The sequence below is a fragment of the Phocoena sinus genome, chromosome 2 (genome assembly GCF_008692025.1).
Source record: "Phocoena sinus isolate mPhoSin1 chromosome 2, mPhoSin1.pri, whole genome shotgun sequence".
NCBI lineage: Eukaryota > Metazoa > Chordata > Mammalia > Artiodactyla > Phocoenidae > Phocoena > Phocoena sinus.
The window spans coordinates 153,290,433-153,315,285 of NC_045764.1; the positions used below are offsets into that span (position 1 = coordinate 153,290,433).

The 24,853-nt window shown below is 42.2% G+C and overlaps 1 pseudogene; it reads right to left on the reverse strand.

Moving 5' to 3' along the window:
* The window catches only part of LOC116748649, a 111,715-nt pseudogene that overhangs the window by 60,242 nt on the left and 26,620 nt on the right, over positions 1 to 24,853 (reverse strand).

Consider the following 24,853-nt stretch of genomic DNA (forward strand, 5'->3'; position numbering starts at 1 on the left):
GTGTCTGGCAAACACTTGGCCTCTCTTCCCAGGTGGATCTAGCAGGTAGCTTTGGGTACACACTTGTGTGATTTTTTTCACCTGGCACCTTGTCTCTCCTGGCTTCAGAGGGCTATTGAAAATCATTACTTAACCTCCAGGAAGTCATGGCTGAATATGAGAACATGCTTGACATATAGCCATAATGTGGCTCTCTAAAACATGCCCCCTGAATTGAAGTTACCCCTCAAATTGACACCTCCCCCTTGTAGTATAATAAGAGACAGTATAACAGAGTGGGCCCAGCAAGGGCACTGGAATTAGACTGCCTGAGTCTGAGTCTCATCTCTGCCATTTGGTAGCTCTGTGACCTTAGGCAAGTTACTTAATCTCTCTGAACCTTGGCTTTTTAATCTGTAAAATAGAGATAATAATATGGCTTATAGGGTATTGTTGTGAGGATTAGATGAATTAATGCCTATAAAATACTGAATCAGTGCGTGGCATATTGTAAGTGCTCACTGGGCATTGGTTGTTGTTATTATTGTTGTTGTCATTACTGGAGCTGAACCTGGTAAACTTACTGTATGAGCAAGCAGAGATGAAACTATCTAGGGGTCAGGGCTCCCTGCAAATGAGGGAGAGAGGGGTGGAATGAAGAATATTCAGTTCCTTCTCCTACCTTCACCGGTCTGATAAGTCGCTCCTTTTGAAGAGAGGAGCAGGGAGGTGGGGGCAGAGAGAGAGAGGTGGTGGGCATTGCTCTGCTGTATGGAAATGTGATACCAGGCCTGGCTCTCCCTGCACTTACCCCAGACCTGGTGCTCTGCTCGGTCACAACGGAGAGTGCGGCAGGGCTGCTTCTGCTCTCAGAGGTTATGTGAAATGCAAAGTTGCTCTTGTTTCAAGTTATTCTTTTTTTTTTTAAATTGAGGCATAACTGACATTTTAGTTTCAGGTGTACAACAGAATGATTCAATATTTGTCTATGTTTCAAAATGATTGCCTTAATTGGTCTAGTTAACAACCACCACCATACAGAGTTACACAATTTTTTTGCAAGTTATTCTTGCACAAAGTATAAAGTTACTCTGACTTTTAAATGACTTAAGACTAATGAGTGTCATGACCCAGGCAGAAGACCTGAGCTATGGAAAATCTGGTTTATTGTCACGTGCTTATCCAGGGTGGCTTGTGTTTCATTATTTACCCAGGTCTGTCTGTGAGGATGGGGAGGCCCAGGGGCCGTGGAGGGGCCTACAACAGATGCCGATTTCATAAGCCTCAAGTGCAAGCAGAGGCAGGACTGCGGGGCGGCCTGGCTCCTTCTTCCCAGCCTCATATGAATCACCAGGGAGGGAGAGAAGGACTATGATTTACTATATCCATGTCAACTGGGAACGTATTTCCACGTCACAGATGAGGAAACTGAGTTTCCAGGTGGGGGTTAAGCAACTGAGATTCAGAAATCTTACTCAAGGTCACTCAGCTAGTGAGCACTAGCTGGATTAAACCTGGATCTGTCTGATGCCAAAGCCACACTCTTTCCACAATGTCCCCTTCTGCTTTCCTACACCGAGATGCTCCCCAGTGCCCCTGTGCTATAGACAGGAATAAGAGTTATTACAGGTAACTCTCCATTATAGCAATCAATTAAGCAAAACTGATTTTGTTGTTCTTACTGGCCCAAATGGAAACATATTTGGGCAGAATCAAGCTGATTGTACAATGAGAAAAGTAATAATAATGACTCTAAAGTATACCGTGCTTCATGTGAGGAGGATATCGGCATCCTGCTCTCTACTGTGTTCCATGGCTGGTTGTGACAGAGGTGGTTTGCAGGATCTAATGTCCAAGGGACCAGCTAAGTTTCAGGGAGCTGCTTGTGTTGGCAGAAAAGATGTGTAGCTAGCATGAGAATCTAGGTTGCCACCTGACTTTATGTCCTGGAATGATGGCTCTCACCCACATAGAATGGTACACAGAAGCAAGCATGCTTAGAGTGGCCCTGGCAGGCTACTAGCCTAGATTCAGTTCATTAACAATGATTTGGAACATATTTGTAAAGTATCAACCATGTTCAAGCCACTCTTCTCAGGGCTGTGTTGTGAGTTGCATGGTCTGGATTCCCCACTATCCTGGGTGTGTTTGGCAGAAAGACCAGTGTGAGCCAAGATTGGCTTAGGGAAGAGGGGTGCAAACAGAATATAATTGTCAAGATTCCAAGGTTTAGAAAGTTGGCTCTCAAACTTTGATGTCAGAAAACATTATCTGGGACATTTGTTAAAAATGCAGGTGTTTTCCTCAATACATAAGGCAAATAGTAACAGCCATTAAAGGGGATATCGACAGTAACACATTCATAGTAGGGGACTTTAACACCCCACTTTCACCAATGGACAGATCATCCAAAGTGAAAATAAATAAGGAAACACAAGCTTTAAATGATACATTAAACAAGATGGACTTAATTGATATTTATAGGACATTCCATCCAAAAACAACAGAATACACATTTTTCTCAAGTGCTCATGGAACATTCTCCAGGACAGATCATACCTTGGGTCACAAATCAAGCCTCGGTAAATTTAAGAAAATTGAAATTTTATCAAGTATCTTTTCTGACCACAACACTATGAGACTAGATATCAATTACAGGAAAAGATCTGTAAAAAATACAAACACAGGGAGGCTAAATAATACTCTACTTAATAACGAAGTGATCACTGAAAAAATCAAAGAAGAAATAAAAAAAATACCTAGAAACAAAAGACAATGGAGACACGACAACCCAAAACCTATGGGATGCAGCAAAAGCAGTTCTAAGAGGGAAGTTTATAGCAATACAATCCTACCTTAAGAAACAGGAAACATCTCAAATAAACAACCTAACCTTGCACCTAAAGCAGTTAGAGAAAGAAGAACAAAAAAACCCCAAAGTTAGCAGAAGGAAAGAAATCTTAAAAATCAGATAAGAAATAAATGAAAAAGAAATGAAGGAAACGATAGCAAAGATTAATAAAACTAAAAGCTGGTTCTTTGAGAAGATAAAATTGATAAACCATTAGCCAGACTCATCAAGAAAAAAAGGGAGAAGACTCAAATCAACAGAATTAGAAATGAAAAGGGAGAAGTAACAACTGACACTGCAGAAATACAAAAGATCATGAGAGATTACTACAAGCAACTCTATGCCAATAAAATGGACAACCTGGAAGAAATGGACAAATTCTTAGAAATGCACAACCTGCCAAGACTGAACCAGGAAGAAATAGAAAATATGAACAGACAAATCACAAGCACTGAAATTGAAACTGTGATTAAAAATCTTCTGACAAACAAAAGCCCAGGACCAGATGGCTTCACAGGTGAATTCTATCAAACATTTAGAGAAGAGCTAACACCTATCCTTCTCAAACTCTTCCAAAATATAGAAGAGGGAGGAACACTCCCAAACTCATTCTACGAGGCCACCATTACCTTGATACCAAAACCAGACAAGGGTGTCACAAAGAAAGAAAACTACAGGCCAATATCACTGATGAACATAGATGCAAAAATCCTCAACAAAATAGTAGCAAACAGAATCCAACAGCACATTAAAAGGATCATACACCACGATCAAGTGGGGTTTATTCCAGGAATGCAAGGATTCTTGAATATACGCAAATCAATCAACGTGATACACCATATTAACAAATTGAAGGAGAAAAACCATATGGTCATCTCAATAGATGCAGAGAAAGCTTTCGACAAAATTCAACACCCATTTATGATAAAAACTCTGCAGAAAGTAGGCATAGAGGAAACTTTCCTTGACATAATAAAAGCCATATATGACAAACCCACAGCCAACATCGTCCTCAATGGTGAAAACTGAAAGCATTTCCACTAAGATCAGGAACAAGACAAGGTTGCCCACTCTCATCACTCTTATTCAACATAGTTTTGGAAGATTTAGGCACAGCAATCAGAGAAGAAAAGGAAATAAAAGGAATCCAAATTGGAAAAGAAGAAGTAAAGCTGTCACTGTTCGCAGATGACATGATACTATACATAGAGAATCCTAAAGATGCTGCCAGAAAACTACTAGAGCTAATCAATGAATTTGGTAAAGTAGCAGGATACAAAATTAATGCACAGAAATCTCTGGCATTCCTGTACACTAATGATGAAAAATCTGAAAGTGAGTGGCACAAAAACAGAAAGATAGATCAATGGAACAGGATATAAAGCCCCGAGATAAACCCACACACGTATGGTCACCTTATCTTTGATAAAGGAGGCAGGAATGTATGGTGGAGAAAGGACAGCCACTTCAATAAGTGATACTGGGAAAACTGGACAGGTACATGTAAAAGTATGAGATTAGATCACTCCCTAACACCATACACACAAATAAGCTCAAAATGGATTAAAGACCTAAATGTAAGGCCAGAAACTATCAAACTCTTAGAGGAAAACATAGGCAGAACACTCTATGACATAAATCACAGCAAGATCCTTTTTGACCCACCTCCTAGGGAAATGGAAATAAAAACAAAAATAAACAAATGGGACCTAATGAAACTTCAAAGCTTTTGCACAGCAAAGGAAACCATAAACAAGACCAAAAGACAACCCTCAGAATGGGAGAAAATATTTGCAAATGAAGCAACTGACAAAGGATTAATCTCCAAAATATATAAGCAGCTCATGCAGCTCAATAACAAAAAAACAAAGAACCCAATCCAAAAATGGGCAGAAGACCTAAATAGACATTTCTCCAAAGAAGATATACAGACTGCCAACAAACACATGAAAGAATGCTCAACATCATTAATCATTAGAGAAATGCAAATCAAAACTACAATGAGATATCATCTCACACCAGTCAGAATGGCCTTCATCAAAAAATCTAGAAACAATAAATGCTGGAGAGGGTGTGGAGAAAAGGGAACACTGTTGCACTGCTGGTGGGAATGTGAATTGGTACAGCCAGTATGGAGAACGGTATGGAGGTTCCTTAAAAAACTACAAATAGAACTACCATATGACCCAGCAATCCCACTACTGGGCATATACCCTGAGAAAACCATAATTCTAAAAGAGTCATGTACCAAAATGTTCATTGCGGCTCTATTTACAATAGCCCAGAGATGGTAACAACCTAAGTGTCCATAATCGGGTGAATGGATAAAGAAGATGTGGTACATATATACAATGGAATATTACTCAGCCATAGAAAGAAACAAAATTGAGCTATTTGTGATGAGGTGGATGGACCTAGAGTCTGTCATACAGAGTGAAATAAGTCAGAAAGACAAATACCGTATGCTAACACATATATATGGAATTTAAGAAAAAGGAATGTCATGAAGAACCTAGGGGTAAGACAGGAATAAAGACACAGACCTACTAGAGCATGGACTTGAGGATATGGAGAGGGGGAAGGGGAAGCTGTGACAAAGCAAGAGAGTGGCATGGACATATATACACTACCAAACGTAAAATAGATAACTAGTGGGAAGCAGCCGTATAGCACAGGGAGATCAGCTCGGTGCTTTGTGACCACCTAGAGGGGTGGGATAGGGAGGGTGGGAGGGAGGGAGACGCAAGAGGGAAGAGATATGGGAACATATGTATATGTATAAGTGATTCACTTTGTTGTAAAGCAAAAACTAACACACCATTGTAAAGCAATTATACTCCAATAAAGATGTAAAAAATAAATAAATAAATGAAAAAAATGCAGGTGTCTAGATGCCACCTTGAAAGGGTCTGGGGGTGAGACTAGCTTGGGGATCTGCATGTAACAAGCATATCTGGTGATTCTGATGTGAATGGTTCATGGACCAATTTGAGAACCTGTGGCTCAATCTCTGATGGTGGAAGCATCAGAACATTAGGGGGCTGAACTTAGGTGGGACAGGGATATTCTAGCAAGGTTCATTCTTGGTATTGGGAGCAGTCAGCGCTAATGGTCACAGGACAACAGGATGGTCAGTTGTCACTGGACTTCAGGACCAGGCTTCAGTCCCAATGGGTGAACTAGAGTAGAAAGGAAGAGCCAGGGCAGAAAGCAAGGCAAGCTGACTGGTCACATGGTGGAGTTAGATTAGGAGGTTTCCACTTAAAACGTTCATGCGGTCTCTAGGGGCCAAATTCAACTCTGGCATGTTGAACATGAGCGTGAGATCAGTGGACACCAATGGAGAAGACCTCACCATGCAGGTCATGGCAAGATGCTGAAAGAACAGGATTTGGGATAAATTGTGTGGAAGGTCCCAGTTGGAAGAGGGTACTATGTCTGAGTTAAATCCATCAGTGGCTTTCCCTCACACTTAGAATGGTCTGAGTTACCTGGCTCCTGCCAGCATCCACAATCCCCCTTGAGCCTTTGTTTCTCTCACTCATTTTGTTCTAGCCAAACTTTGAAGAACATGGCTGTTTAGAGATGCCAAGGACTTTCCTCCTAAGGGGCTTCCCAAGTCTGTTCCTTTGCCTGGAGACCTCCTTCCACCCCTTTTCCCATAAGATATGTTTTATGGAAAAGCTGATGACCTTGAGTTCCCACTACCTCTTCTCATTCCCAGCCCCTTTAAGAGTAACCAAAGGCACAATGACATGGGTCCTCCAGCCCTTGCAAGGATGTGTCCCAGGGGATTCTTGTGGCTTTCACTTCTGTTCCTGGGCATAGAATTTGGGGGTGGTGATGGAGAAGGAGGGCATTGAGTCCACTTAAAACTGGCACAGTCTTGGGAAGGGTGGGGAAGTAGAGGCCAACTGAGCTCTCCCTAAGGAATCAGAGATGTCTCAAGGGTTGGTCAGATTCAGGTGCCATTTGGTCTCACTTACACGGTGGCCAGTAAGTCTAGGAATAGTCTGCGCTTAAGAGGCAGGGGCAGAGAATGAAGAATGTTTGGTGATTAAAAGAGGCTAATCAGAGCATCTTTGTATCCCCTAGTGCCCACTAGCACACACACCTCTATCTCCTTACATCTATACTCATACAAATACCCATTTGTGCGTGTGTGTGTGTGTAAGTATGTGTATATACATGTGAGCATATATAACATACAGATGGTTGGGACAGCGTAGGAAACATGCTCAGGAACTTTGGGGATGTCTCAGGTTGTGTTCCCAGCAGGTCTGGGAGAATCAACAGGCAGGGCTGCCAAGCATCCTTGTGGTCACTGCTAATTGGCTCTAGGTATTTATCCAATGGCTGCACCATCCATTGACTCAGTCACATCTGTGATGGACAGGAAGTCCATTTTCACATAAAAGGTCTTCTTATCCTTGCAGAAGGGACAGGCAAATGAGGACTCAGAGTGTGTGACATCTTCATTTTGGGGGGTGGCTGCTGCTTTGTCTTTCTATACATTAATCTCTCAGGAGGGTGCACCTATCTCAGCTTTCCTCACCACTCCTCTCATCTCCTTGGAGCCTTCATGATTTTGTCTTGACAAGCCAACTCATTCTTCAGCTCTCAGCTCCGATTTCACTGCTCCAGAGATGGATTCCCTGACCTCCCACTCCCCTTATTTCAAAGAACCCTACTGGCTATATCACATTTGTGGATATTACTGTAGTTATATTATTTATATATTTATTTATCTCTCTTCCCCACTAGCCTGTAAATGCCATAAAGGAATGATTGTGTCTGTCTTGTTCACTCATTGCCTCTTTAACACCTTGGGAGAGGCACTGTGCTTGTCAGTAATTCCTTGTTGAATGAGGGAAGAATGAAGGAATGAAGAGCTGGTTCTTAGAGAATCGGTAGGGCTTTGGTGGAAGACAGTCAGGAAGTCATAAACGACAAGGGCAACAACAGGAGGGAACTGATGCATGACATCTTTGGGATACTTCGGGTGAACCTGTTGGTTAGAGCACAGGGCTCATTTGGGGGCCAGGGTGGGAGACCTAGTTAAGAAGGTAGACTGGGGCCAGCACACAGGGTTTGAATTCTGAGCTTAGGTTGGACTTTATTCCTTAGGCAATGGGGAGCCCCTAGAGGTTTTTGAGCAGGGGAGTGATAAAAATAGTGAGGAGACTGGTGGTACTTGGGGTGAATGAAGAGGAAGAAGCCAGAGGTAGGAAAAGCAGGAGGAGGGTGTTGCAGCAGCCCAGGCAGGAGGCAATTGCGTCCTGAACCAGAGTAGTGACAGTGGGAGCAGAGAGGGAGAAGCAGATGTGAGAGACATTGGGAAGGAAGAAATGACAGACTTTGGTGGCTGATTAGATGTGGGGGCGAGGGAGTTTCTCAGCCATTCAAAGGAAAAATGCCACCTCCCTTCTCCTGCTAACTTCAGCTCAATGGCAGGAGTGTATCAGTGACAAAGAGCTGGCATGATCTGAGTCTGGAAGCATCTGTAGAAAGTAATGAAGTACATGCAGCTGAATGTGAATGGGAAAAAAAAATTGTGTCATCAAGTGGTCCTACTGCAAAATGTGGAAGGAAACGAGCATTTATTTGAAAAAAAAAAAAATCTGCTGCGAGAACAGTGCCCCATCCCTTCCAGTGGATGAGTTGCTCCCACCCACCTGGCTGTGGCTTTAGCTGCGTGTACTTGAAAAGAGGATTAAAATAATGGCAAGAAGCAGCCACAGGAGACTTTCTTCGAGCTCTTTTGGTCATTAGATCAGTCTGAACTTCAGCCATGTCTGAGATGGGACATACTTTTCTGCTAAAATATATAGGCTTTCAGGGAGATTAAAAAAATGGATCCGTTAGAGCTACAGTTGGCCAATTCCACAGCAGGGTCCCACTAACTGTATGAAACTCCAACTTACTTGGCCATTTTGGGCCTCAGTCTCCTTACTTGTAAACATAAGGGTCTGGAAAAGATAGAAACTCCATTGTTTTTCTGTGGGCTAATCTGAGATTCTGTGACCCAATCGCATGTGTTGAGGGGAGGGATTCGATCAGTGGGGAGGGATTTTATGCACTTTTAATTTAGGTGCCAGGTGTCTGGAGTCAAAACATTGGGGGCACATCTTCTTTTTTCCCACTGAACTCCAGTATTAAACAATGTTCTCTTCCCACCCACCCATTACATATCTATTAAACAGAACCACTCACTGACAGATTGCCTTCTTTGTAGGCCGAGGATATTTTATCTTCATTTTCCACTGGGGGATATGTAGGATTTATGTAATTTTGATGTAAATTTACATTCATTGGAGTCATTGCTGTTTCTCTGGTGGGCAGTAGAGCATAATGGTTAAGAAGCCAAGGAGACAGGTAAGTTAGTAAGTGTGAAGCCAGGATTTGAACCCAGGAAGCATAGCTCTGAGGCCACACTACCTTATGCTAGTGCCTTTGTATTAGTCTGCTCAGTTTGTCATAACAAAATACCACAGGTGGGGTGGCTTTAAAAGCATAAATTTATTTCTCTTGGTTCGGGAGGCTGGAAGTCCAAGATCAAGGTGTTGGCAGCTTTGGTTTCTCCTTGGCTTGCAGATGGCCGTTTTCTCACTGTGTCTTCACATGGTCTTTCCTTTGTGTGTGAGCATCCCTGGTTCTCTCTCTTCTTATAAGGACACTAGTTTTATTGGGTTAGGGCCCCACCCTTGTGACCTCATTTAACCTTAATTAAAGGCCCTATTTTCAAATGCGACACATTGGGGGTTAGGCCTTCAACATGTGAATTTTGCAGAGCACAATTTAGCCCAGAACAGCCTTCCTCATGAGTTTGTTGAAAGGATGAGATGAATTTGCATATGAAAAGTACATACTTAGAACAACAGTGCCCAGGATACAGTTAATTCTCAGAGCTATTGTAATTTTTAAAAATTAATTAATTAATTTTATTTTTGGCTGTGTTGGGCCTTCGTTGCTGCATGCGGGCTTTCTATAGTTGGAGCGAGCGGGGGCTACTCTTTGTTGCAGTGCGCAGGCTTCTCATTGTGGTGGCTTCTGTTGTTGTGGAGCAAGGGTTCTAGGCATGAAGGCTTCATTAGTTGTAGCACGCTGCAGGCTTCAGTACTTGTGGCTCACGAGTTCTAGAGCACAGGCTCAGTAGCTGTGGCGCACGGGCTTAGTTGCTCCGTGGCATGTGGGATCTTCCCAGACCAGGGCTTGAACCCATGTCCCCTGCATCGGCAGACGGATTCTTAACCACTGCACTACCAAGGAAGCCCCTATTGTTATTTTTTGATGTGGATATAAGGAAGGGACTAAAACTATTACAAGGTGCTAAGGGGTCCCAAGGAGAACCTTTCCTCTTCTCTCATGTCCACTGCCACCCTTACCACCTAAGCCATCAGTATCTCTTGCCCAGAGTCCTGCAACAGCCTCCTGACTGTTCTCCCAGGTTCCACACTTGTCCCCTGTCGTCTGTTAGCCACACAGGCATGATCTTTTAAAATAAGTCAGATAATTCCACTCATTTACTTAAAATCCCCAGGCTCTTCATTAAACCTTAATTAATGTCCTAATTCCTAAGCCTGACTTCCAATCCAGGCACAATCCAGCACCTTCTCTGCTACCTCACCTCCTTCCTTCCTTGCTATGGTCCAGCCACACTGGTCCTCTTTCCGTTTCTTCCTTGGGGCCTTTGCACTTGCTTGTCATTAATTCCCAAACCCTCTTTCCTCAAATATCTGCTGGGCTTGCTGCCTTCTCTCATCCTGGTTTAGGCTCAAAATGCACCTCCCTGCCACTCTACCTAATGCATCTCCCTCTCCCACAGATACTCTCTACCCCATTACCCTGTTTTATTTTCTTTAAAGCGCTTATCACTGTCTAAATGACCTCATCTTCTTTATTTATTTATTATCTTTCTTTCTCGTTACACTCTATAAATGAAGGGATGTGTTATCTTTGGTTCACTATTGTAACTCCAATGGATGAGCTCAAAGTGCATCATTTTTTTTTTTTTTTCTGTGGTACGTGGGCCTCTGACTGTTGTGGCCTCTCCCGTTGTGGAGCACAGGCTCCAGACGTGCAGGCTCAGCGGCCATGGCTCATGGGTCCAGCCGCTCCGCGGCATGTGGGATCTTCCCGGACCGGGGCACGAACCTGTGTTCCCTGCATCGGCAGGTGGACTCCCAACCACTCCACCACCAGGGAAGCCCAAAGCGCATCATTTGAATGAATGGATGAATAAGTGAATGATCTTGAATCTGGAGATTCAAGTAGGAGGGGACTATCCAGGATAAACATCACAAAGTAAGAATGGAGAGCTCAGTGGCAAAGTGGAGGAAGGGTTTTTTTGGTCATATACGTCTTCTTCAGAATGTCTATTTTGGGGGCAGGTGCCAGCATGCATATCTTGATCTCCATGGTGCAAAGGGAACTATATGACATAAATAAAATTTCCAAAAGATTCAGACTACTCTTGGCCTTTACTGGATTTAATCCCAGGATCCCAAAGCATTACGGCTACTGAAAAAGTATCCTGGCATCAGCTACAGAACCTGGCTCCTGCCTTATCAGCCTTTGCCATCTTGATTCATCCCTTGGCCCTGATGGATTTCGTCTGCATGCCTAGCCCTGCCCAGGCCCAGGAGCCATGCTGTCCAGACCAGGGAGTAGTTTCCAAAGTACAGTACCCGTTCTCCCTCGGGTGATATTCTAAATATTTAACTAGGGTAGCAATGGCACTGACGATTCAGCCGTAAACAACCAGTATAGCTGAATTAATGTGCATTGGCCAAATGTCAGCTCTGACTTTCCCATCAATCCCCTCCCCAGAAAATGGGGTATAGCGTTTACTCTATTGCAAATGATGAAGTGGCTGTACCTACATGCCCATTAACCTTTCCCTTTCCACATGCAGTAGCCCAGTCTTTCCTGTGGGATGCTTCACTTTTCCCATTGCAGCTGAAGCCCCTTTTTGTGTCCTGGAACCTGCCAAGTACCCCATTCATTGGACAAGTGTTTATTGAACAACTTTTATGTGTCAGACACTGTGCTGGATGCTGGGGATAGAGCAGTAAACAAAAAGATGCAAATTACCTCCTTTATGGAACTTAGAAGATTCAAGAATATTCCAGTATTTCTGCCTAGTTCTTTATAAAATACAGTATTGAATTACAAAGTTATTGAAGTGTTAAGGATGGGAGTAAATAAGGAGAAACCACGCTTGAGATGAAAGGGGAGCATCTCCTGCTTAGTTCTTGCCAATCTCAACTTCTGCCCCAGGAGGTGGGACCTTTTCTCCTGTACCTCTCACCTTGCCTGGGTCCTGTCCCAGGGTTACTTACCTGGAACCACATCAAATCATTTGTCTGACTGCACGTATTGCTGTGGCCTAGAGGCACTTCCCCTATTGTGCTGGACACTGTAGATACTGATGCTGCCTTAAGTCATATTGTGCTTTTCCAGGCCTTTTGGGCAATGTTTATGATTTTCATCTCCTAAGTCCTGCCTTCCTTTTTACCTTTTCTGATTTTCTCTCAGCAGAACACTGAGTCTCAATGTGACCCTCAGTGGAGTTGCTGCACATTTTGACAGATGTAGAGTCTCAGAAGCCTCCTGCTTTTATTTCTCCCACATAAGACATCCTATGACACCAGTAGGATGGTGTGTGCCTGATCTCTTAAATGTAGACGCGAACCAGCTACTTCTAGTGGAATTATGTCGGATCCCTTTCTACGAGGCCCGCTCTGCTAGTTCTTTTCTGCTAACTTATTTGCTCTGGGTACTTTTGTCTCCTGAATCATGACTGGTTCTGGCATGCACCCTCATTTGACTCAATATCCCCATCCCAACAGTCAGCAAAGTGCTTTAGTTAGGACGTTTTAGGTTTCAAACAATGGAAAACTCAACCTAAGTTGGCTGAAACGGAAAGGGGGAATCTATTTGCCTTGTAACTAAATGGTTTGGGTAAGGCCTGAATTAGGACTCAAGTGAAGTGACCAGAACGTGGCTTCTCTGCCCATTTCTTGGCTCTTACTCCTTGACATTGGTCCTGTTATCAAGCAGGCTGTCCCTTGTTTCTGAAGATGATTGTGAACATCTCCCTGGCAGTGTCCTCATTCATATCCATGAGAAAGAGAAACTTTGCTTCTTTGGTGGTTTTAACCACAAATTGCGTCTTACTGGCCCTTGATTGGCCTGATTTTGATCATGTGCTATTTTGGTCAGTTGAGACTGCTATAAGAAAGTACATAGATTGGGTAGCTTATAAGCCACAGAAGTTTATTTATCACAGTTCTGGGGGCCGGAGGTCTGAAATCAGGCATGATCAGGTTTTGGTGAGCACTCTCTACCAGGTTGTATCCTCACATGGCAGAAAGAGCTAGCTAGATCTCTGCTCTCTTCTTATAAAAAAGGCTAATCCTGTTCACGAGGACTCCACTCTCATGACCCAATTAACTCCCAAAGGCCCTACCTCCAAATACTATTACATTGGGATGAGATTTCAACATATGAATTTTGGAGGGGCACATTCATTCCATGATATGTGCCTTTTCCTCAACCAATCACTGTGGCCAGGATAGAGGGGCAACACAGGATGGCTAAGGCCAGTCAGCACCCAACTCCTCTTGCTGGGAGTGGGGTCAGTTTCAGCCAAATTGCTTGGCTGGAGGATTCAGGGTGATGTTAGGAAAGGCAAAATGGGAACAGGTGTCCCCTATAGCAAGCAACTTGACCTTTGCCTCAAAATTCTGCCTTTGCCTCCAGAATTGATATGGCATTCAATATAATTTCTCTGATAGAAGTTGTGTGCATGTTTTTATTTCCCATCTTGCAAGTCCTTCTAGTCACCCCTCCTCCACTCCCCTTTTCCTTCTTGGGAGTATGGCCTTAGAGATGTTGTGCGATAGCAGGTCATTGGAATAGCTTAGATATTGTAAATGCAAAAGATACTCCTTCTGCAACAGTAAGGTGGTAATAATCATGGTAGAAACTATACAGGTTAATAGTGATAGGTACGTTGAAAGTAAGCAAAACAGTCCAAGTTTGTCTTGGAGATATTCTTAATGATTTTCCTTGGATTGATATCTGTGACAGTTGTCACAATTTATATCCTTTAACTTTTAGTTTTACCCCTATAGAAGATTTCTTAGAATTATTGGACTTGAAACTTGGTAATGATCTAATCCAAGACTCTCATTTTTCTTGTTAGAAAACAGACCCACATAAGTTATGGGACCTGCCCAAAGTCACACAGAAATATCCATAGTTTGGGGTCCTAGTTCTCAGTCTACTGCTCTCATTGTCCTTGTGGACAGAGAGGCGGTGGGGAGTGCCCACCAAGCGGCAGTAGATGCCCCGACTAAGTGTTCTGAGCCCCCCATGCTAGGTATGCCCTGGCATTCTCACTGCAGTTGCTAAGGCTCCCGTTAGAGATTTAGAGCTATTCTGTCTCCTTTAAAAGAAAATATATAGTTTTATTATTAAAACTGATGAAGTTAAACACCGTATTTTTCTAGCAGATTATAAAAGAAATGCAAGCCAAAAGTACAATTACACATTTTCTTGCTATTCATTAATTTATGGCTAAATGAATTCTAGCCATATTTCCAAATTTTCACTAAAATTTTTGGTTTCTGCATTTACCCTTAGATATCCTTTCTGAGATCTATAAGATTCTTTGGGACTTTAAGACTTTGGGACTTTCTTTGACTGTTGGCATTCATTCATTCATTCAACAAATATTTGGTTAGGTTTAAACTAGGCAGTCATTCATATAAATACTTCTGTTATTCGTTTGCCAAAAAATTCCCGGGGACTTGGATTTTCTTTTTCTTTGAACCCCCAGTCTTCTGTTTTATGTGATCATGGCTATCACAGTAATGATAACATACGTATGCAACAGGCTTCCTAGTAAGTATTATCATGATACACATTTTACAGATGGGAAAACAGAAATCCAGGGAGGTTATACCACTTCCCCAAGGTCACACATCTGGTGAGTGGTGCAGGTGGAGTTTGAACTCAGGCAATCTGGCTCCAAGGTCCCTGATCTAAATGTCTAGAGATAGAGAAGGCTCTGTACAGAGACAATATGGACTGCATATACAATGAGCTGCCTTTTGAAAGATTTTTCTCTAATAAGAAGAGGGCAATTTTCCACTTTCTTTTAAAGGAGAATGAGACCAACACTGCTATTTCCAGCTTACTGTGGGGAGATTGCTAAAATAACTTAATAAACTGTTGTTTCCAACTTTTGGGTATAGAAGCCCATGAGCTTTTCTTCTCTTTCTTTCTTTCTGTTTCTTTCTTTCTTTCTTTCTTTCTCTTTCTTTCTTTCTTTCTTTCTTTCTTTCTTTCTTTCTTTCTTTCTTTCTTTCTTTCTTTCTTTCTTTCTGTTTCTTTCTTTCTTTCTTTCTTTTTCTTCTTTCTTTTTCTTCCTTCCTTCCTCCCTTCCTCCCTCCCTCTCTCCCTCTATCCCTCTCTCTCTCTTTCTCTCTCTCTTTCTTTCTTTCTCTCTTTATTTTCTTTCTTTCCTTTCTTGCTTTCTCTTTCATGCTTGTTTCCCTTGTAAGGACTATGTTAACAGTTTTTGAATACATCTCTGTCCAGATACAGAGTCCAGCTTATTCTCTCACAGAGTTGCTTTTATCTGGCCATCTGAGAAATACTTCTCTCTCTAGTTCATTCTAATCATTTACTCTTCAGGGCAGACCACATGGAATCACAGAAAGGGCACTGTACTGAGAACTGAAGCACCAGCTTTGTGACCCAAGGCACATCTCCTCTCTTGTCTGCTCTTTGGTTTTCTTATTTGTTTAAAAAAGGGTTGCAATTAGATGATCTCTACACGTCCATTCAACTCCAAATGCCCTAAGTCTTGGTTAGGGTATCAAAAAAAATATACTGGATCTTTAAAAAAATCTCTTTGGTGGAGGATGGAAATCCTGATTACAGTGAATTAAATAAAAGATTTCTTCACACAAGGGCAGCTCACAGGTGGGGCAGGGTATCCACAGCCAGCATAGATGCTCATGGGTATCACTGGATACCATGCTTTAGCATTCACAGTATGTGACTTTCTTTCTCACAATTGAAAGATGGTTTCTGTATCTCCAGGAGTTGTGATCATGCTCCTGACAGAAAGAAAGAAGGAGGAGGAAAGAAGAGGAGGAAGTACTGGTATCGGGAAGACAGGTGCTTTCCCCAGAAGTCCCCATGGACTTCTGCATATGCCTCATTGGCCAGAACTGGATCACATGACTATTAGCTATGAAGAAGTCTGGGAAGGTTAATGTTTTCAGCTGAGTATATTGTCGCCCTGAACAAAATTGAGGTTTTGAGGTAAGGAGGGAGTAGAGAGTAGAATGGGGGAACGACTTGCAGTTCTGTCATGTGTCATGTCTAATTCTTTGTTTCTTCTAAACTAAAAACAGATGAATAAACAAACAAATCCTTCTTTCATTCCCTGTTTTCTTCCTTTCTGTCTGGGTACTAGATAGAGTTCCTCCTTGATTGACTTTTATTGGTATAAAAATAATGACATCATTATTATTATACTTTTATTGACTTCTATTATTATAAAAATAATGACATCATTATTAATAATATGTAATTATTGATAACATTATTAACCACTAATTTATACACAAAGACTTGAGCAATTAGACTAAGGAGTTCCTGACTTCCGTTGTCAAGGATGAGGGAAAGACATGATTTACCCAGTGAGAGGAAGAATCTGGAGAGCAAACATGGGCTGGACCAGAAGTTCTGATGGACAGAGCAGGGTTTGGATTCTATTTGCAGTTCAGTGTGTGACTTGGGAGATATAACTTCATCTGTGGGTCACAGGTTAGCCTACCTTGTTATATAAAAGTAAATGAGATGAGGGACTAACACCATTTGCATTCCTTGGAAAAGAGCTATTTGAAAGAGTCAATGTGGGCTTCCCTGGTGGCGCAGTGGTTGAGAGTCCGCCTGCCGATGCAGGGGACATGGGTTCGTGCCCCGGTCCGGGAAGATCCCACATGCGGCGGAGTGGCTGGGCCCGTGAGCCATGGCCGCTGAGCCTGCGCGTCCAGAGCCTGTGCTCCGCAACGGGAGAGGCCACAACAGGGAGAGGCCCGCATACTGCAAAACAAACAAACAAACAAAAAACAAAATAAAAGAGTCAATGCAAGATAAAAATGTATATTAATTAACATAGACCTTACTGGGGACCACTAATTTGGAATTTGTCATAACTCAGGCAGAAGCTAGATTTCAGAGGGACTCTTTCATCTTCTTCAGAGAATAAGCTATTTGCAGGCACTGTAGAAGCACTTTAATTTGCAGAAAGTAAAAGCAATAATGAATAAAATTTTTCTTGACTATTCAGGATTTTTACTTGGCAATAATACATTGTTACCTGAGGTCTAGTTATATTTGTTCTTAAAAGTGAAAGAGATAGTATTTCTTTAAAAATATTTCATAATTCAGACTTTTTAATGAAATCAGGTGGCCCTCTTTATTTACATATTTCAGTGAGTTCTTGCTACATTATTGTCCCGATAGGAAAACTCATCCTGATGCTGTCTCAGGATCCACTTCTGGGTCAACTGGAAGAATGATGACCTTCTTCAGGGCAGTGGCCTTTGTTTCCTTCCCACTTAGGAAACTTCTTGGCTTGGTGTATGAAGTTAGTCCTCAGTAGACTAAAGAGTTGCTGAATTACTCACCTTAGCTGCCTATGTTATGAGATGACATATGTAATCAGCCCATCATTAAGCATGACATGTATTGAAGTGTTCAACAAATGGTAGCTATAATTGTTAGAAGGCAGATAGTAGGGTGATTAAGGGCACAAGACTTAAAGGGTCTGACACTCTAAGACTGGAATTCCAATGCTAACACTTACCAGCTAGGCAACTCGCTTCTCTCCATTTCTCATCTCTGTGATGGCGATAACAATACCTACTCCATGGGGCTGCTGTGAGGATTAAATTAGATACTGTAGGTCAGGTGTCTGACTGACTCAGGGTCTGACACATACTAAATCCTCAGTAAATGATAGCTATCATCATTTTAGTTTTTGTTGCCAATGTGGATGTGTGTCTCACCCAGACCTCAAAAGAGTCAAATTTGTCTGCACAGTCCAAATCCAACACAGGGTATGGTCCTCAGTGTTCCCAGATCTGACTTGGGAATGCTTGGAGTGAAGAAGCTTAACGCCGAATCCCAGAGGATGTTGGCTAACACTGTCCTAAGTGCATTTGGGAAAAGCATTATTTGCCCTGCATGGAAGACAGAGAGAAAGGAGCTTTAGCTGTTAACTTTCTAACACCAGGTGGCTCAGTTGTCTTGAGAAACCATGACATACATTTTGCAAAAGGCTGTGACAGAGCCTTCTGCTTATTCTTGGCCTCTGTATCCCTTCTAGATTTTGTGTCCCATCTCCTTATTGTAAAGGACACCCATTAACTTATAGGGAGATAAAGTCCTCTTCTGATTACTAACACGGTTTTGAGCAAAGAGACTGTGAGTCTTTGCGCATGTTGCTGAGGGTGAACGCACTTTAGGACCACCCTGGGAAAGAGTTACAGATCTGCTATTGATGGCCCCCATTTTCCTTTCCATGTTAGGCAGTCAGCTAGGTGAGCGCCACTCCCAATATGATTGGTGTTTAACATTGGTATCTCACTTTGCGTTTATAAAAAGCTTCAAAAATCAGTTCCTCATTAACCTGATTGAAAGAGAAGTTATGCCTCATCTGCCGTGTTCTGAAAAGGACATAGGTCACTGCAGGTGCTCAATAAATACTAAGCATTGAATCCTCACCGTTCCTCCCACCCACAAAGGTCACTAGAACTCATTTTCTTAGGGATGAGAGTCTTCACTTCTAGACCAATGTTACTTTCTGTAAATCTCAAGCTTTCCGAGATATGAGGACTCTCATATAGATGATGTAAAACATGCCTAGTGGTCACCTGGTTCACAAGGTAGTGGGGTTCATGCTCTCTGCATGCTCACTAATAATTTCTGGAAAGAAGGCTGAGCGATTGAGTTACTTGGAGTCATGTGGCGTGCATTACTTATACTGGAGCAGCATCTCACCTGGAAGGAAGAAGCTTATATTAAGGTGGACAGGATCATAAAAAGTTAGAGGCTGTCCGTCATAGTGCTGCCATTCTTTTAAGACTATTCACACACACACACAATGGCACAGACATGTCCTATCTTGTCTTCCAGAATGAATAGCATTATTGTTATTATATTTATTTATTTATTTTTGGCTACGTTAGGTCTTTGTTGCGGTGTGCGGGTTTCTCATTGTGGTGGCTTCTCGTTGAGGAGCACGGGCTCTAGACGCGCGGGCTTCAGTAGTTGTGGCACGTGTGCTAAGTAGTTGTGGTTCGCGGGCTCTAGAGCGCAGGCTCAGCAGTTGTGGCGCACGGGCTTAGTTGCTCCGTGGCACGTAGGATCTTCCTGGACCAGGGCTCGAACCCGTGTCCCCTGCATTAGCAGGTGGATTCTTAACCACTGCACCACCAGGGAAGCCCTGAATAGCATTTTGAACTTTGGAATATTGTCCTACATAAGGAACCATGATGTTCATTTTATTTCTTTGAAGTTTCCATAATGGGATCTCTCAGTTTGGAACCTCTCAGAAAATTTAACTGCAGAATAAACATGTGCTTGCGCAGGAGTCTTAGAGGGTGCTGCTCGATCATAAGTTCTGGCCCCCAGTCCTCATTTCTCAGGAGTAGGTTAAGACGGTGACTGAGCTGGTGATAAGACCCAATCTGGAGGGGGAAGATACATCTGGATAAGATGACTGCTTGAGGCTTAATTTCTCCAGGGAAATGCAAAAAGCTGTGCTGCCAAGGCATTTTCAGGCTGCCTCTGTGGTGCAGCCTAAGCAGCATGTAATACAGAACAAGTGCTGTTTGGTTACAGAAAAAACCCTGATAAATGTCTGGCCATTAAGGTCAGGCCATGGAGAAGGAAACAGCACACAGCTCTGAAGCAACTGGCTTAGAATTTAGCATCAGACAGGGACACTCTCTTACATTCTGGGGAATGTAGTTTGGATAAAGCTTGAATTCAGCCAATGATATGTTACAGTAAAATATTACAGTTTATTTTAAGCCACTTTTTTTCTTCGCCTGCTAACTGGGTCTACCCACCTGTTTGAAAAGAGTCAGAAGAGGCTATAAATTCTTTACTGTTGGAGCCCAAGAATATTCTAGATTTTGATAATGACATCATTTCACACTGTAATGTTTTGCATGAGAGGTTTTTGGAGGACTATCTGAATGATAATTAAACCACACAACATCCATGTGAGCTTAGAATTTCCTTTTTTTAAAGCAGTTGGAAGAAGAAAGGGATAGGCAAGACTGATTAGACTAGTCAGTGGTTCTGGATGTGTAGAGATGACTTAGCACCATGACAACTAGACATCTCTCTCTAAACATCACAGCATAACTCCTTTTGATATCCACTTGCCATGGACTGAATGTTTGTGTCCCCCCCACCCAATTCATATGTTGAAGTCCTAACCCCCAGTGTGATGGTGATAGTAGGTAGGGACTTTGGGAGGTGATTAATGGGGATAGAGCCCATATGAATAGGATTAGTGCCCTCATAAAAAGACGTTAGAGCTTTTTCTCTCTTTTTCTCTCTCTCTCAGCCATGTGAGGACACAATGAGAAAACAGCCACCTGCAAACCAGGAAGCGGGCTCTCATCAGACACTGGATCTACCAGCACCTTCATCTTGGACTTCCCAGCCTCCAGAACTGTGAGAAAGAAACATTTGTTGTGTAAGCCACCCAGGTTATTGTATTCTGTTATAGCAGCCTGAACAGAGCAAGACACCGCTCATCCTTCTGCGATTCTTTCTGATCAGCATTTTTCTCTACTCTCTCACATGGGACTGTCATATATTTCTAGATAAGGCTGGAGAGTATTTTTTGCCAAGGGACTCATATCTAGAGCCCTTCTTCCACCCACATTGGACAGGCGTGGGTGGAAGACCTGTCCAGGGCCAGGTCTTCTGGAGCTTAGTAATGGACCCTCTGGCCGTCATTCTGCAGTCACGCCTTTGCTCACACCACAACACCTGCCTTAAGTGCTATCATTTCTCTCTTCTTCTCCTGAACTATTTTACATTCATACAGCTTTAGCCTCACATCTCCTTTTCTTTGTGAAGCCAGGCCCACGGCCTATATCACCCATACTGTACATCTCCTTTTCTTTGTGAAGCCAGGCCCACGGCCTATATCACCCATACTGTACACTTGTCAGTCATCGCGTCCCATGTTATGACACTTCATGTGTGCTTTATATTCCCTAATCATAAGACAGGGTGAGAAACACAAACTCCATAGCTGTATAGGGAGGACTGAATTATCTTCCGTGAAGGTGATGATTGGAAACTGTTAAACTCTTAAAATCTATACAAAGTAAAGTATAAAATTTTTTGAAGTATTCCGTTTTTAACGAGTAGGGCATCTCCCCAGCGATGATCAGAAATTACCAAAGGCAGAAATTCTCTTTTATATTTGGTCTCCTCCAGGGTCTAGTACTGTGTCTCAGAAGAACATAGGCTCAAAAACTGTTGGTTGGTTAGTTGACTGTTTTCCATATTTAAAGTTCTGCCACCTGCTGAACTATTACCAGGCGTATCCCAGGATGCTTTCCTGGTTTTTAGATAGACAGGGAGCCCAGTGAAGTGTGGATGAATTCTTTCTAAAGGGTTAGATGTTGATTGACTGATTAGCTCCTTGGCAAAGAAAGTATTTCTCCCTTACATCATTATAGATGCACAGTTGTACCTCTTAGGAGTCTGTTTTTGAGAGGTATAGAACAGTTTAAAGTTGTTTCACAGTAGGAAGGCTTTTATCACCATAGAAGACATTTAGTGGCTTCAAGGCCCCCTCAGATTATCTTGATGCCCAGGCCAGCTGCAAATGGAGTGCTCATAGATTACCCTATGATACTCATCACCTGTGTGAAGCCCAAGCAGCCCAGAGTGGGATACCTTCCTCTTCATTACCAGGAGTTAGTAACATGGGGAGAGGGGGAAATTCTGTAGGAGAATTTCTTAACTCTCTGCATTTGTGTCTCTCTCTTTTTTTTTTAAAGTCAGGTTATTGAGGTGTAGTTTACATACAGCAACACTGCACATCCCCTTTTAAGGCTTACCTTATCAGCTAAAGTATAAGAGATATGGTGAGGCTAGGTGGTTCCTATGTTCCCTTCTTCCTAGTCAATTCTCTCTGCCCATATAGTTTTCCATGGAATCTCAGGCTTTTATGAAGTTTTTATAGATGAAAAATAATTGACAGATATGTCAATCACTCATTTTCTGACTCCACCGCTGATCTGAGCTGTTTTTAGGCCACATCAGACAGGACAGAGGCGCCCCTAAGTTCAGATTTGCCAAAAACATGTAGGGCATTCTGCAACTCTGGGTAACGGTCCCTTTCTTTCCTCTGTTCCCTTTTTCTCGGGAGTATTTAAGACTATTTTTTGTTGTTATTGAGTATTCTTGGTGATTCCACATCGGAGAGATTGGAGGAGATGATGTAATGAATGGAGCAAATGCGAGGTAACAAGAGAGGGAAATTTTGGTTCCTTTAAGAAAATGTGATGTGCTGGAAATTTGAAGAACTCATCTCAGGAATTGAAGTGCTCCAATTTCTTTATTGCAAGAACCTTACCTCTTTCTTGCCAGCGTGGTCAAATCAGACCTTACCTCACTGCATTTTCTCTGCCATCCCATTTGGTGGTCAGCATCAATGGTAACATCATAAAGCATTTTGGACCTGGGACCAACTGGTCCCTGAAAAGATGCAGAAGTTCCCATTTGCTTACCGTACCTGAAACACCTGGGACCACCCTGTCCTTACAGCCGCTGTTACTGTTATTGTTGCTTCTTGCCAATACCTTTGGATATCTTGTGCTACAAAACACAAGAAATTACATTTCGGTTGGGGTCATGCCTTTTCTTCTTCTTTAGAAAGGTTTCTTGAGTGTGGTGCAGGGGTTTTCAAAGGAAGTCACTGGGGCCTCGCTCTGGACCATGACCCTATGTAGCAGAATGACATTTGGCACAATGCAGGCCTGTCGTGGGCCCTGTCCATGGGGGTTAGTGACTGCACATATTGCAAAGTCTGCATTACAATGCTTAGTTGCCAGTGGCACAGAGGGAATGACATACAGTGTGGCCTTAAGTTAATGGAGAGTGATTTAAAACAACAACAACAACGAACATAATAGAAGTTGTACATCTAAATAAGGGTTGTGCCCTTCAAAAGTTGTAGCATGGAAGGCAATGCATTAATCCATCAACGCTTTCCTGAGCCAAGCATTGTTGTAACTTCTGATTTGAAGTTGCCTTCAGGGTCTGTGGCACATTAAAAATATATTTATGAAATATTTATTGTGCTTTTATCCTGCTTACAAAAGTTAGATAGGTTTGTTGCAGAAAGTTTGGAAAGTACAGGAAATCACAATTAAAAAATAAATCATCCATAATCTTAGCACCCTGAGAAGACCCTTGTCAAAACTAATGTATATCTTCTTGGTAATTGTTTATGCATCTGTATACATAGTTGTAAACACACACACTGACATATGCGTGTTTATTCACTGAATTGAGGCAATAACCTTTAGATTGTCATTTAGGCTGCTTAAAAATATGTTGTGGCACATTGCTTTGAACATTCTCAGTGGTCCAAATATTTTTCTTTTTTTTTTTTGCAAATATTTTTCTTAAAGGGGGTGGATTTTATTTTTGGAAACAGCCAGGCGTTATTTAGAGCCAAGCCTAGGTATCTCCATTATCAAACTGGCTAATATGTTTTGGGAAAACCAACAAACTCATGTGACTATAAAGTAATAAATTTGGTTTCCTTGGATGGATCACTCTGACTTAATGTTATATCCAGAAGCAGAGTTCTGCAGATGTGTTAAGCCATGGCAAATCGTTGGGTTAAGTGTATAGATTTCAAAGGTGAATGATTTGAAGGAGAGGGGCACACTCTTTCAGACATAAAACTTCTAGTTTTATATATAAGGAACACGAACCACTTACAAGGCAGGGAATTTTCTCCCATAATCTTGGAGCTTATGGTGGGCGTGTAGCATCCTCACTTTTTTGAAAGCCATCTTTTGCAGGATCCTGAACCTGTCTTAGCCTGGCCAGGATGTCTGAGAGTTAAGACTGCTTTTTACTTCATGGATGTTAGCTGGGGTCAGCTCTCCTCTACTTTATGTAAATGTCTGGTTTTCCCTTGCCCTGAGGCAGCCAAAAAGAGGGGCTGAGGGTGATGTCAGTTTTCATAATATTACCAGTTAAATACATTAGCATTTATCCATTCTGAAATAATGAATAGTTTCCAATAGATTAAAAAATATGCATTAATAATTCAATGCAATTATGAAAGGAGACAGAATCCATCAATAATTAGGACCTTGGAGTTTGCTTTTCCATCACCATCCACCACCGTGATCTATTCTACTGATGATGGTCTCCTTGCTGGCCTCCCGGACAATTATCGAGATCCTAGCAGGCCAGATAGAGCTTTATTAATGCAGACACATTAATGGCAGCCTCTCATGTATCATGACTGGTGATTTAGCACCAGAAATTAATATCTTGGTCCCCAACCTTGCCAATCTCTATTTTGTCTCCAACAGATGTAGATAATAACTTGGAAAAAATGGGAGTCGGGAGCTGGCTGGGTTCTGGAATCCTTCTAGACTAAGAAGGTAAATTACCCCTTCCTAATTGAGCAATCAGATTCTCAATAGACTCCTTCAACCAGTTCTCCAGTTCTAAAACTCCCTTGGCTCCTTCATGGGGCTGATACTTTGGGGATGCAGATTCAACTAACATTTATTAAGCCCCTGTTATGTGGCAGATAGCGTAAAAGGATGTTTTATCAGTATTCTTATTTTATTCCCACATCAATCCATTTCTGCACATGATTATGTACTGAGGTTCAGAGGCAGTTAGTAATTGGCCCAAGGTCACACC